General features: G+C 39.4%; 1 pseudogene; it reads right to left on the bottom strand.

Annotated features, from left to right (window-relative positions):
* Positions 1-595: 595 nt before the first annotated feature.
* On the bottom strand, positions 596-2,013 carry LOC148410151 (uncharacterized; annotated as a pseudogene).
* Between the last annotated feature and the right edge of the window lie 12,523 nt (positions 2,014-14,536).

Raw genomic sequence — 14,536 nt, 5'->3', positions numbered from 1 at the left:
ACTTTCGTTGAATCCTAACTTCTTTGTACTCCATATCATAACAGCGGGTCAAAAATATATAACACACGCTGAGGAAAAAATTAAAAAGACAGCAGCGCCAGCCTTCACCCGCGCTTGGCTCCAAACTCATACCTTTGCATGTTTGCCATTTACATTTCCCTGACTTTTGTTTATTCCTAACTTCTTTGTGCTCCATATCGTAATACCAGGTCAAAAATATATAATGCACGCCGAGGAAAGAATTAAAGGACTCCATAAATAAATAATCCTAGTTTAATATAAGATATATATATATATATATATATATATATATATATATATATATATATATATATATATATATATATATATATATATATATATACTGTATATATATATATATATATATATATATATATATATATATATATATATATATATATATATATATATATATATATATATATATATATATATATAATAATCCCAGTTTAATATAAGATACATCTTGCGGATGTGCTAGGACACATCATAAGTGATGTAACCTGGGATCATTGGGGGTTTCGGGCCTCTCAACATCAGACCCCATCAGCCCAGGTGACCCGACCGGGAGTGATCAATCCCCAGCCTGTGTCCCAGCTGCGCTTGCCCACGGTTCTGTCCTCTTTATCCAAAGCCATCTTGTGGCTTTCTCTGCGGCTTCCATTGCAGATCTAAATGCCTTTCGTTTCAAGTCCTAGCTGTGTGAATACTCTGCAGATTGAACGCCCTGCAAAACCCCGGCAGCCCACCTCCAGAGGCTCACAGACTGTTTTCCAGCCTCGCCTCCTGCACTCCTCCACCAGCTCTTGATATTTGGCGCACTTCCTCTCATTGGCCTCGTCCATGCGTTCTTCCCAAGGCACAGTGAGCTCCAGAATGATCAGCTGCTTGGTTGATTCTGTGACAATGATCATATCTGGGCGAAGCCTGGTTGATGTAATCCTGGGTGGGAACTTCAGTTGTCTGCCCAAGTCCAATTCCAGTTTGCAGTCGTTGGCGGAGGTGAGGAGGCTGGACTTTAGTTGTTTATTGGACTTCTGCCCAGCACTGTGGAACGTAATGGTCTCTGCGTTGACGTGGCCTTTGATGGTGTTGATCGCAGTGGTAATACTGTCAGCAATTGCGGTAAGCACCTGGTCATGGTGCCAGCGATAGCGCCTGTCTCCAAGGGCTTTTGGGCAGCTACTTAGGAGGTGTTCCAACAAGCCCCATCCTGGGCAGTGGGGACAGAATGTGGTCTCCGTTTTACCCCAGATGTGGAGGTTTGCTGGGCTTGGAAGGACATCATAAACAGCCTGAATCAAGAACCTGATACGATCGAAGTCTGCTTTCCAAATGTTCGACCAGGTGATTTTCTGTTGCAGAACATTCTCCCATTGAGTCCAGGCTCCTTGCTGCCCCATTCCCACCATCCTGCTTGCACGTCCTTCCTCCACTTCTGCCCGTACTTCCTCCTGGATCAACTGCAAGGCGCTCTTTACCCTGGGCCTTGTCTATCCTGGTTGATGGAAAGTAGCCGAAGCCAGCGTGCCCTGTCGCTATCGATCCCACCAGAGCTTTCTGCTTCAGCCGAGACTCAGCCACTTCCAGGGCTTTACCCGCACACCATCTCCTGCCTGTTCGTACCTCGATACCAGCTGATGCCACCTTTGGATCTCTGGATTCTCTGTACTGCATAGCTTCCCGTGTTCTGGACACCATGAACTCTTCAGTCAGAGCACTTATTGGGAGGCTCAGGGTGTTGCTGGTGCCATAGAGAGAATTTCTGCTTAAGCTGTATGGTAAACCAAGCCATCTCCGCAGAAAGCTGCTGATCTTCCTCTCCATACCCTTGGCTGTTGTTAATGGCACTGTGTACACTAGCAGAGGCCACAGAATCCGGGGCAGGATGGAGTTCTGGTAAATCCAGGCATTGAACCTTCCTGGGACGCCCGTCTTGTCGACCTGGCTAAGCCAGTCGTTGAGCTCTTTGCTGGTTCTCTGGATGGAAACAGAGTACAGTGGGCCCCCGATTTACGAACTCCCTCACTTACGAACTTTTCGACTTACGAGCATGGACCGCGGCGTTTTTTGTCCCCCTCTTTAAGCCCTTCCTGACCCAGGTGCCGTCTTTCCGTCAGTCAATTGTCTTTCCAATTGTCACCAAACTGTCCTTGGTTGCCACCCAGACTGTTCCTGGGAGTCACTGGCAAAGCCAGACATAAAAGGTGAAAGATTGCGGATGCGCTGGGACACATCATCAGTGATGTACCCTATACACACACACACACACACACACACACACACACACACACACACACACTACACACATATATATATATATATATATATATATATATATATATATATATATATATATATATATATATATATATATATATATATATATATATGTCGGGTTATGTTAGGCCAGCAGAGAAGGCCTTGCTGGCCCTGACGGTCCATCACTGCATATTGAAATAGTCTTTTGAACTAATACATGTACAAAGGACATACAAACAGGATAGTTCAGCTAATAATATAATCAGGAAGGAACACAATATAATAACGCTAACCTAAGGCTTGAGGGAATGTGAGGAGAGAGAACAAAGAGAACAAAGGCGTCTTCCTGCTGATGGAGATGCTGTTAGTGACTGTCCCTCCTCCATTATTCATCAGACAGCTGTGCTGTAAGTAGGTTAAACTTTTCAAACACATCATAGAGAAAACGACTGGGCAACAGGGATAAAAAGAAAAAAATGGGAATATGGAGTTTAGAGTGGGTGTATAGTGATGTATAAATACTGATTGTCAAAAGGGTGGCTTATACTCACAGTGGACATCATGGAAAAACTTTTAAGTCAGGGGTTCTCAGTCAGGGACGTCTTTTAGAAAGCACATTTTCCAACAAACCAGGTCAATTTCCCTCTGAAAGTTTGTGGCCAATAATTTAGTCCAAATCAGGACTTTATCGCCTCGTTAGCAAGCAATTGTAGACACAAAACAGTATGAAAATTTAAGAGTTATTACATTTTTATAACTATATTAAACTCGTTGAATTAATTACTTTATTGAGAAGTCAGGAATACTTCCACAATTTAATATAAAATAAAATGAACACAAACATATTTTTTTGTTTACTAACCCAGTCGTCTGTCCTTGCTAGTGACACGGCTGCTGAATAGAGAGCCCAAAAGCACACAAAGGTAGGTGGCGTTAGCAACAGAATGTTTATTTAGCGGGCGATACTTGCTGGGTTGGAGGCTGTCATGGAAGCTGGGGCGTGGCGGGTGATCGGTCGAGAGGAAACAGAAGAGGCAAGAACTCGAGCAGGGAGACTATATTGGCAGGATAACAGGTGATTCTGTCATAAAATTCTGTCATAATTTTTGTGTCTAGATCATGATTAGTTCATGACATCATGAAATATACTGATACTGTCAAAGTCAAAGTCAATTTCTTCATATGTGCTTAACATACAAAGGAATCGAAATTGCGTTTCTCAGTATCCTCTACGTTTTACATGTACAATAACAAAGTGCAGGTGCGCAAGACGAGACAATCCTAAAAACTAGATTCTTATCTATAGTAATGTAATGTGCAGTATGTTAGATCTACTTTACCTAGTGTTGCTAAACTAATAACTAAAACTAAAAACTAAATACAGAAACCAGGTATGGCAAGAGTACCACAAGACAAGACATAAGTAGCAGCATATGACAAGACAATCCAACAGTACGAGACAAAGCAAGACAACTCTGACTGTGGTTGTCCCAGTTGTGTGCATTTGAGGTAGTTGTTATAGTTCTGAGTGTAATCTCTAGTGCAATAGAAGTATAATTATAAATGACCTAAACTTCGTCTGCCAGACAGGTGTTTCTTCTGGCTGGGGCTGAATGTGGGAGAGAGGAGGGGAGAGAGAGAGAGTTCAGCTGTTTCTCGGGTGGGAATGGGGGAGAGAGTTCAGCAGTCTCACGGCCTGGTGGATGAAGCTGTTCCTGAGTCGGGTGGTGCGGGAGCGGAGGCTCCTGTACCTTTTTCCGGAGGGCAGGAGGCTGAACAGACTGTGCAGGGTGGCTTGTATCGGTGACAATTGTGATGGCTTTGCGGCTGAGGTGGGTGGTGTACAGGTCTTGCAGGGAGGGGGGTGGAGCACCAATAATCCTCTCAGCTGTCCTCACGATGCGTTGTAGAGCCTTCCTGTTGTAGTCAGTGCAGCTCCCGCTCCACACGCTGATGCAGCTGGTGAGGATGCTTTCCATGGTTCCTCTGTAGAATGTGGTCATGATGGGTGGTGCAGCACTTGCCCGCTTCAGTTTGCGCAGGAAGTAAAGACGCCGCTGAGCTTTCTTGGCCAGAGATGCAGTGTTGGTGGTCCAGGAGAGGTCATCGCTGATGTGCACCCCCAGGAACTTGGTGATGCTCACCCTCTCCACTGCAGCACTGTGATATTTTTTGCATGTTTTGTCCATGTTGTAATTTTACAACATTGGCCCAAAGTGGCAGCACAAATTGGGGCTGCACCTTGAACACCATATTGATAAACTGTACTAGACACGTCTTGATTTTAGATGAAATGTTATGCGTTACATTAGTAATAATAATTAATAATAAAAACACATTTTAATCATAAAATGAGAGTAATTGTGTAATTGTTTACATTTCTGTAGCAATGCTGTTGCATAATTTGAGAAATATAACTTATATATATCTATATATCTATATATATCTATATATATCTATATATATATATATATATATATATATATATATATATATATATATATATATATATATATATATATATATGCTTGATTGCCTTTTGTTTGAAATGTGTCATTAATTACCAATGTATCATTATTTGTATTAGTTCAATCTAAAATATGAAAAGAGTTCTGCTTTTAAGGTAGAAGGAACTCTGTATATTATTTGAATACTGGGCTTACTATTAAGTACTGCTTGATTGCCCTTTTGGAATTGCGTCTGCCTGTGATCTTAAGGAACAATAAGGTGCTAATACATGGACCATTAGTCTGGAATGTGTGAAAGCAATGGCATGTGTGAATCCATTGTGTAAACATAGTTGCTGCCAATCAGTAAATCTTACTTCAATGGTACAACCCATCCACCACCATACTGCAAATACCACTATCACAAAACAAACAGTATTCACCTGGCCATGGTCATTCCAAAAAAACAGTGTTTCCACCTGCCCAAACCATGTCCCGTGATGGGTACCATGGCTAGATGCTTTCAGAGAGAGATACCTTCAGGTTGTCCCAGAAGAACATAACTCTGTGATGAAATGATGTTCCCCTTCAGCAACATCAAACAGTAAATTGTTGATTTTTAATCAATTACTTTTCATAAAATTACTGTAGATGTGACTATTATCATTATTATTGTTGTTGCTGTTAGTGTGCAGATAGAAACACTTACATGGCTCTTTGTAAGCAGAAAAGTCAAAACAAACACACCCAACAAACACACCAAACATATATATATATATATATATATATATATATATATATATATATCTCATATTTTCCCCACCAAAAGCCTTATAATTCAGTGTGCCTCATATTTGGATCATAGCATGTGCTGACTGCATAAACTATAGTTTATGTCTAAAGATCCAGCTCAAACAACCTGGCCCGAGAGTATTAAAGCTGACTAGGCTTAGCACGATTCATTAACTTGATTTGCAGGCCCAACCCGATTTTTTTTTTTTTTTTGGAGGACTTAAGAGTGTGTGGCACCGCTCATGTTTGTTGTTTAAATTTCCCTGATTTTTTTTATGTATCTTTTTTGTGCTCCATATCGAAATAGCGGGTCAAAAATATATCATGCATGCCGAGGAAAAAGTTAAAAAGACGGCGGCGCCACGCCTTCACCCATGCTTGGCTCCTCAATCATACCTTGCATGTTTCTCATTCATAACTTCTTTGTGCTCCATATCGAAATAACAGATCAAAAATATATCATGCATGCCGAGGAAAAAAATTAAAAAGACCGCTGCGCCATGCCTTCACCCGTGATTGGCTCCTCACTCTTACCGTTGCATGTTTCTCGTTTAAATTTCCCTGACTTTCGTTTATCCGTAACTTCTTTGTGCGCGATAACGAAATAGCGGGGTAATATTATGCATGCCGAGGAATACATAAAAAACATGGTGGCGCCACGCCTTCATCCGCGCTTAGCTCCTCACTCATACCGTTGCATGTTTTTCGTTTAAATTTCCCCGACTTTCGTTTATTCATAACGTCTTTGTGCTCCATATCAAAATAGCGGGTCAAAAATATATCATGCATGCCGAGGAAAAAATTTAAAATACGGCTGGGCCACGACTTCACCCGTGCTTGGCTCTTCCATCATACTGTTGCGTGTTTCTCATTTAAATTTCCCTCTCTTTCATTTATCCGTAATTTCTTTATGCTCCATAACGAAATAGCAAGTTAAAATATATCATGCATGCCGAGGAAAAAAACTAAAAAGACGGCGGCGCCAGGCCTTCACCTGTGCTTGGATCTTCACTCATACTTTCGTTTATTCGTAACTTCTTTGTGCACCATGACGAAATAGCTGGTCAAAAAATCTAATCAAAAAGAATTGTGGCGCAGCGCGTTCATGAGTGCATGGCTTGATCTGGATCTGTTTTGCGTCTGCGGCTCCTGTTTAGCAGTTAAATAGCAATTACCAACAACACATTCTCTGTTTTATCTGATTTTTTTTAATAACAAATATTTCTAAGTATAATAGCCATACAACGCTTATATTGTATGAATAAAGTTCATATTCTATTAAAAAAGTTTGATGACTTTGCTAATTGTTTTTAATAAATTCCCTTTAGTGAAGCACCATCTAGTGGCTGCATAATGCAACTCTATCTAGTAGATGCATAATGCAACTCCAGCCAGTACTATGGTTTCAACTCTATGTGCGCCTTATAATCCAGTGCACTTATATATGACATTTTTTAGAAATTCGGCCATTCATTGATGGTGCGCCTTATAATCCGACACCGTCGGATTATAACATTGGCGCCTTATAGTGCGGAAAATGCGGTACATGATACACAATCTTTTTTTGTATTTTAATCCCTTTATTACTTAGCTTCACAGCATAGTGATTCATTGTTTATGATTTAGGCAGAATCAGTGGATTCCACAATTTCAATGTTGATATTCAAATTCATGTTCAGTATGCTAAATTCGGGACGGACGTTTGAAATAATAGATGGTTTCAGTGGGGCTAGCATTAGTAGCAAGTCTATATCATTATTGTATTTAATGTACTGATTAATGAGTTTTTGTATGCTTCAACTTGATTGACCACAGCTATTTATAGACTATTGCAATTGTACAGCGAAAATTAGTGTTATCTTACCTTGTCATTCTTGCTAGTTTCGAAATGCTGGTGAATCCACTGTGGAAAGCGGCAGCTTATCTTCTCCGTATGGCATAGTCCGCCACGAGTCTCCTAACCTCTTGAGGTGGAAGTGTACCAGTGGAAGTACCTGAGCAAGAGGACGATCATTTTGCGTGCTTTGTTTTATTCCCGCTCTAAATCCTTCGCATATTTTAACTAACTTCACGTTAGTAGGAGGCTCCTTTATGTGTTCCCAAGAAGCGTAAAAATATCTGAGCAGCCAAATTAACGAACAGTAGAATCTCATGTTGAGTTTAATTCAAATGGGAATTTGGCGATTTCATGTGTTTTTTTTTTTCATTTCATTTTGTTTCTTTTACTGCTAGTAATTTTCTTTACATAAGCAACTGTATCTTGAGGTTTCACTGTATTTGATAAATTATAACAATATATTTCTCCTTGGTTTTTGTTGTATTCTTTTCACCAACGCGAGTGATGTCACAACATCTGTTTCACTTAAGCTTGAAGAGCAAAGACACCAGTATCCTGTACTGTGCTTTGGCGAAGTACTACCCCTGTAATCCCGCCACATCAGAGCCATCTGAAAGATTACAGTGAACCCTCATTTATCATAGTAGATACGTTCTGGAACCTGCCGCGATAGCTGAAAATCTGTGAAGTAGTGCCCCCACTTTTCACATTACGCAAAATATATATATATATATATATATATATATATATATATATATATTTTTTTTTTTTTTTTTTTTTTTTTTTAAATGTAATAAACGTGAAAAGTCTTCAAGCTATACATATTATTTAAGACAAATATTACTACAGTACACATTTTATTAAACAAATTATGAAACCCTATACAATGTACAGTAGTGAACTGTTTCCCTTTTCCTTTGAAGTCTTGCGCAGCTTCTCGAAGGGAGAAGTTAGGCGGCCGTGTCCCGCCATTTGGGAGTGAACGAATCCACCGTTTGCTACATTAAGGATGAGGCGAACATTAGAAGACGGCTGCCATCTCCTTTGGTAATTCAGCGAAGTGAGTTGTTCCCACTCGTAATAAAACGATCGTCCATATGGACGCTACTTTATCAATCTGGATTGCTGACTGCCATTGGAAGAAGCCCTTTCTCTTGAAGTCATATTAGTAGCGGCCCGGATGTTGGATTAAAGTTATTAAAGTTATATATATATATATATATATATATATATATATATATATATATATATATATATATATATATATATTTTTTTTTTTTTTTTTTTTTTTAATTCTATTTTAGTCTTCATTAACTGGAATAACCATGTCTTAGATATGGCTGAATCATGTTATGTATTTGGAAAAGCTCTTGCAATAGCATCTGTCATCTGAAAGGGGAAAATCACTTGGTCTGAGAAAACAGTGCACATTGCATACTGCGAGTATTTGTATAGACAATTCTGTATGTTACAAATGTGGGTCTTCAGATCACAGTTCACGCGTTCAAGTGTGTAATTCTATGGAGCATTAATATTTGCATCATTACAATGCCATTGATGTCCTGTTAATTCTTGCTTCTAAAGCATACCCATGCTGAAATTTAATTGTAGAATGATGTTTGCAAAAAAGGGTCGAAATGTTTTCTCATCAAAACTCGGGTCTGCTCTTATGATGCAAATCCCTTACCTGCTGTTTTGTCCCCAGTCTGTGGGTTGCCCCCTTAATGTGATGGTGGAAACTAATCTATGTCCCGAATCTTGCAAAGTACAATCACATACATATTAGTTAAGTATTCAGATATATTCTCCTGTCGCATGGAAAATCATTACTTATATATTATACAGTATATTTTTCCAACTCCATTCTCAATTCTAAAGAATGCGGTATGAAATTTAACTGGATAGATTATATTGTCATTTATTTATTTATTTTACTTGGTTCTTTATCAACAATGTTGCAAAACAACAAATGTAACATATTTTCTTCTCATAACTATGATGTCATATTTCCTATTAACTCTTATCTTTAATTATCGCTAAATCAGCAACTTGACTTCATCTTCATTTGACCTTGATAAAACATTTTGTTGGTGACTTTTTGACACTATGATTGGTCAGCTATTTATTCAAAACATTTTAGGTTATAGCATTTGAAAGAGTTACAGCCATGGTTCAGTCTCAAACACATTTAATTCTAAAAAAAATACAACAACTAAGTTATAACAGAGATTTGTACCAAACAGGTAATGACTGACAAACTGAGGCAATGCAATGAGGACACAAGTATTTGGGTCTGCAGGCCAAAATGCAAAGCTCTCAGTCTGTTCTGTGACCCTATTATTGCAGTGGCAGTGATGATTTTCACTGGGTAAAAAACACATGACACAATTTTTTTTTCAGTATAAATGTGTGTGTGTGTGTGTGTGTGTGTGTGTTTTGTCACACGGTGGGTACCAAATCCTGGGTTTTAGTAACTTAGTAGGATCTCTTGCTCTTGTGGGTCCATTTTGGTGGACTCCACTAGTTCAGACCTCTGTTTAAGGGTTAAAACTTGCTTTTAGAGTATAGTTTTAAATTGGATTCTAGTTGAGACTAGGGTAACAGTAGGGCCCAGGAAATGCATTATGTCAATGGGATGGCCCCACTATGATAGAAACAAAACTTTGTGTGTGTGTCATTGTTCAGCTGTACTTGTGAGAACCGTTTTCTACCGACACAATGAAGACATTTTCTTGAAGTGAGCACATTTGAAGGGGGTTCCTCACTTATTAAGACCTTTTGTTGAGGACCAAGAATTGATTATGGAGGAACGGCTTGCATTGGGTCAGGGTTGAGGTTATGCTAAGTGTTAGGGTTAGGCAATCATCTCTGATGGTTAAGGTTTGGGTTAGAAGCTAGTAAATTTGTTACGTCTATGAATATCCTAACAAGTATATCTGTACAAAAGTCTATGTGTTGAAACCCTTTGCCCTATTGTGTAAGGTTAGACAACCCAGCACTGCATAACTTCCTCCAAAACGTGTTGGAATCAATGGACTCATCGATGGTTCTTTTTACATTGATCATGTGGCTTCAAAAGTTATCGTGCTGATTATTTCCTCTTTTCCTCATGCCGTTCCAGTGATGGCGAGAATAAACTAACCCTGCCAGCACAGACTAAAGCATGAGTGCCTCATGATTGCTGTACATAACAAGTAATGTTGTGTATGCGTTTGTCACAGGAGAGCTCAGTGCCTCACTGAACTGGGAACTGTAGGGGAATCCCAACATGTGACAGCGACCCCATTGTTTTAAGATATGTAGCTTTGCCTCTTCATCTTTATCATCACTGCGCTTCCTCTGTCCCGCCTCCTTCTTGTCTCTTGTCTTGCAATTTCTCGAAGAGTTACTGTTTAATATTTGCTCAAACACAAAAAGAAAGTTATTATTTTTAAAGTGAGAATGAATTTGTACATCTTGCTATTCTGTTGAGCCATGAAATTGTTCAGTGATGTCCACTTATGTGGTTTTCTGTGATACTTCCAGTCTCTCTGATGTAATGAGCTCATGCCACTCTATGTTCATTGAACATACCGTTTGTATGGTTCTGAAAACGTCAAAATGTGAAAAGCATGATGAAGAAGACTGCTTGGGTTCAGAAAGACTCTCTTTTTTTCATTGTAGTATATTGTAGTATATGTACAGAATGAAACCCTAACCCTAATTAGCTTTTCCTTTTTTTATTTACAGCTCTGTTTGCTTGATACTAATAAATTCATATATGTTAATCAAGCTGTGCAATCTGTAAACTTGAAAAGAGGAAGAAGGAAGCTTCTCTGATCCCCGAAGGATAAAACAGTGAGTCCCAATTCTGCTGTTTTCCTACTAAATAGCACAACACGACAGGGCCAGTGCGTAGTCATCAATACTCAGTCACTCTCAGTCTGCCACACCTATTACCAATTCATAATGGCGGCCGCTGATACCGAAACTACACACACCAAGTTCAAGCAACCAATCAGTGTTGGTTAGCACAACAAGGCCCCCTCGAACTAGCCCGGTAACTAGCCGACGACCCTCGTCACAACTAGGTGCTTAGAAGGTTCCTGGTAGACGCTAAGGGGAACCCCCCCGGACCTGAATCGTTTTTTGGTGTGAACGGAAAGTGGAACTCGAGCTACCAGGGTACAGTAGAAAAGTTCTTGTGGCGTGAAAGGGGCTTAGAGTGCCAACAAATATTTGTTTATGTATCATCATAGAAATCATCACATGATTTCTATATAATTCAGAGATATTTTCATTGTTGTCACATTCATGAAAGAATAAATTAAATATGATGCGATGTATGTAGATAGTTCCCAGAGCAGAGAATTTGTCCTCATGCTTACATCTAATTGACCCAAAAATACATCTACACCATCATAATAGCCTACTTTTTTGGTCATTTAAAATCTAGGCTAGATTTTGCGCAGCGGAGTGAGTTCTGCCACCTCCGCCAGAACGTGTACTGAATCGTGGCCATTTTACCAAATTCACAAACATGCTAATCATGACTAGCATTCACGCAAAAATGAAGAACTACCCATTCTACCAAAACAGGGCTCTGTTATGTGAAAACGGGGAAAGAAGGCATAGTCTCCCTAAGGCAGGTATGTCCAAACCCGGTCCTCGAGGGCCACCTATCCTGCATGTTTTTGATGTTTCCGTCATCCAATGCAGCTGATTTAAATGATCAGGTTTGTTGTCGGGCTTCCGCTGAGCTTGCTGATGAGCTGATCATTTGAATCAGGTGTGGTAGGAGGACAGAAACCTCCAAAGCATGCCGGAAAGGCGGCCCTCGAGGACTGGGTTTGGACATGCCTGCCCTAAGACTTCTCAAATAGTGGGGAAGGCCCTCTTGGGGTGGTGTGCGGTGAGTCCAGGGGGACATGGATGACCCCAGGGAAAAGGCTTTGTTTTTGTCATAAGGTATAATTGCAAAAAAATAGGAAATGTCTTTTTTTTTTCAAGTTTAGTTTAGTTTCAGGCACTTCTAAGCACTTGCTTTTTTTTTTCTTTGTTTCAGACAAAGCTGAAACCCCTATAAACGCTGTAAAAAATAATAGTAGATTTATATTGTAGATTTATATTGCTTTTTTCTTTTGTTAATGTTTAAAAGGATACAGGTTTATGTATACTTATGCAATTTTTATAGATCATAATCTTATTTATAGTAAGCACATCGAGGGGGAGTGGGGGGGGGGGGGTTGCAAAAAGTGTTCTCTTTCCTCACCGGGGGCTTGGCAAAATATAATTGAGAAGCACTGCCATAAGGTAACCTGGGAGAGACCCTAGCACAACTGTGACCTTGAACAGGTTAATCAATGTAGAAATTGGACTAATGATTCATCTCAATTTGGTTTGTCTCTTTTTTTCATTTCATAGTGTTCAGTTTGAACTATATATTGTCTAAAATTTTAAGAACAGTTCATTAGCCATCATCCATCTAAAAAAATAAAGACAGTGTCCATGGTTACATGTGATAATGGCACATTTTTGCATTAATACTAACACTAACCCAGATTTTCAGGTATTCATAATCCATCATATAAATGTCCAGATTATAAAATTTTTGCCTTAAGTGAAGAAATTCAAACTCCACATTCCCATGAGCCTCTACAGTTTGTACACTTCCTCTTCTTTCCCTTTCTGATGCCTCCAGCAGGAAATCCTGTGTCACCAGCCTCTGTGTGTGTGTTGGCATTTGTGTAGTTGAGATTGGGAACAAGTACTGTATACACATTTGTAAAGAGAACTAATGACATGCACACACACACACATGCCACACGTGTGTGAGATGTTGCAACTGTTCCGCATGTCTATGGGTGACAGTCATTCAGAATGAACATCCTTCTCCAAAATGGCATGGACGGTTCCTTTTTTTCACTTCATTCCTCAAACCTAACTGTAATAGTGTTGGCATTTCCATGCAGAAGAGGTTATCCGAGGTGAGAAAAACATACTCGAGGGGCTATGGTGTTTTCGTTCTTTATGTTCAACTCTGTGTTATCCATGCAAGATTAAAGCAGAGAAAGATAAAGCAGATAGATGAATTATTAACAATACAAGCACATGCCTTGCTCGCTCTTTTTTTCTTTCCCTGCCCTACATAGCGAACACACGTTGCAGGCTCCCAAATAATCCTGTTGACATCCCTCTCAGTGTATCTGCTTTTTGTGTGAGTTTGTGTGAATGCCATTCTGCCACACCCAAGGGGATAAGAAAGAAGAATATGAATTAGTCAAATTATGAATAGACACACATATAATCACTCTTCTAATTATTCCATATTTCTACATAAAAGCTTTGTTGATTTCAGAAACAGAATTCTGCTTCAATTATACACATGAAACACATTATTTTCAGCATTGTCAATGTTTAGGGAGCGTAAAATTATGTCCTTGTACCTCTTAGTTTGAGGAGTTCTGCATTTTTATTTTGTTACAACTATACTTGAATAATTTAGAAGAAAGACTAAAATGAAATAAATTTTTTTGGGGTGGTGACTTTGTGGCGGCCTTATGTGGCGACAAAGCAAGTTGGCAAATCAGTGTTGCCATCTTTTGGATTTACCAACCCCCTTTAGCGACGTTATCAGTCGTCTTCTTTTTTTTTTTTTAAACACATTTAAAGACCTTTTGAGGATTATGGAGAGTCTCACCAGTATTGATGACTACATATGCACACTGCAAATGAATGGTGTTTGTGCAAAGCCACTCCTGGTCAATAAATAGTTGTGTATCAAGTTGGCAAATTTCAGAATGGCTCCCCAAAGTATATTTTCAAGAGCAGGCAGAAACCAAAATTTAACTTGATTGTTTAAACTTACATGTGATGAGTTGCCAAGTACTACATAACGATTTCTATCCAAAGAAAAAAAAAGACGTTGTTTTTTTTTTATACTGTATATCCCTAAGTCACAAAAGAGTCTCAATGAAGTTCCCATGTCCAAAATTTACATATACAAAGTCATTTGATCGTGTCCCTCTGGGAGTTCTGTCGATGGTGCTTCAGGGGTATGCGGTACCAAACCCCCTCATACACTGTTCACTCCCTTTACCACCCAAGTCAGAATTTGGACCATATTGCTGCCAGTAAGTCAAATTTGTTTCCAGTAAGCGTTAGACGATGCCAAGGCTGTCCTTTGTCACTGATTCTG

Source organism: Hippichthys cyanospilos, chromosome 16 (genome assembly GCF_059441005.1).
Source record: "Hippichthys cyanospilos isolate Australia breed blue-spotted pipefish chromosome 16, RoL_Hcya_1.0, whole genome shotgun sequence".
NCBI lineage: Eukaryota > Metazoa > Chordata > Actinopteri > Syngnathiformes > Syngnathidae > Hippichthys > Hippichthys cyanospilos.
This window is presented reverse-complemented; position numbering and strand designations above follow the sequence as displayed.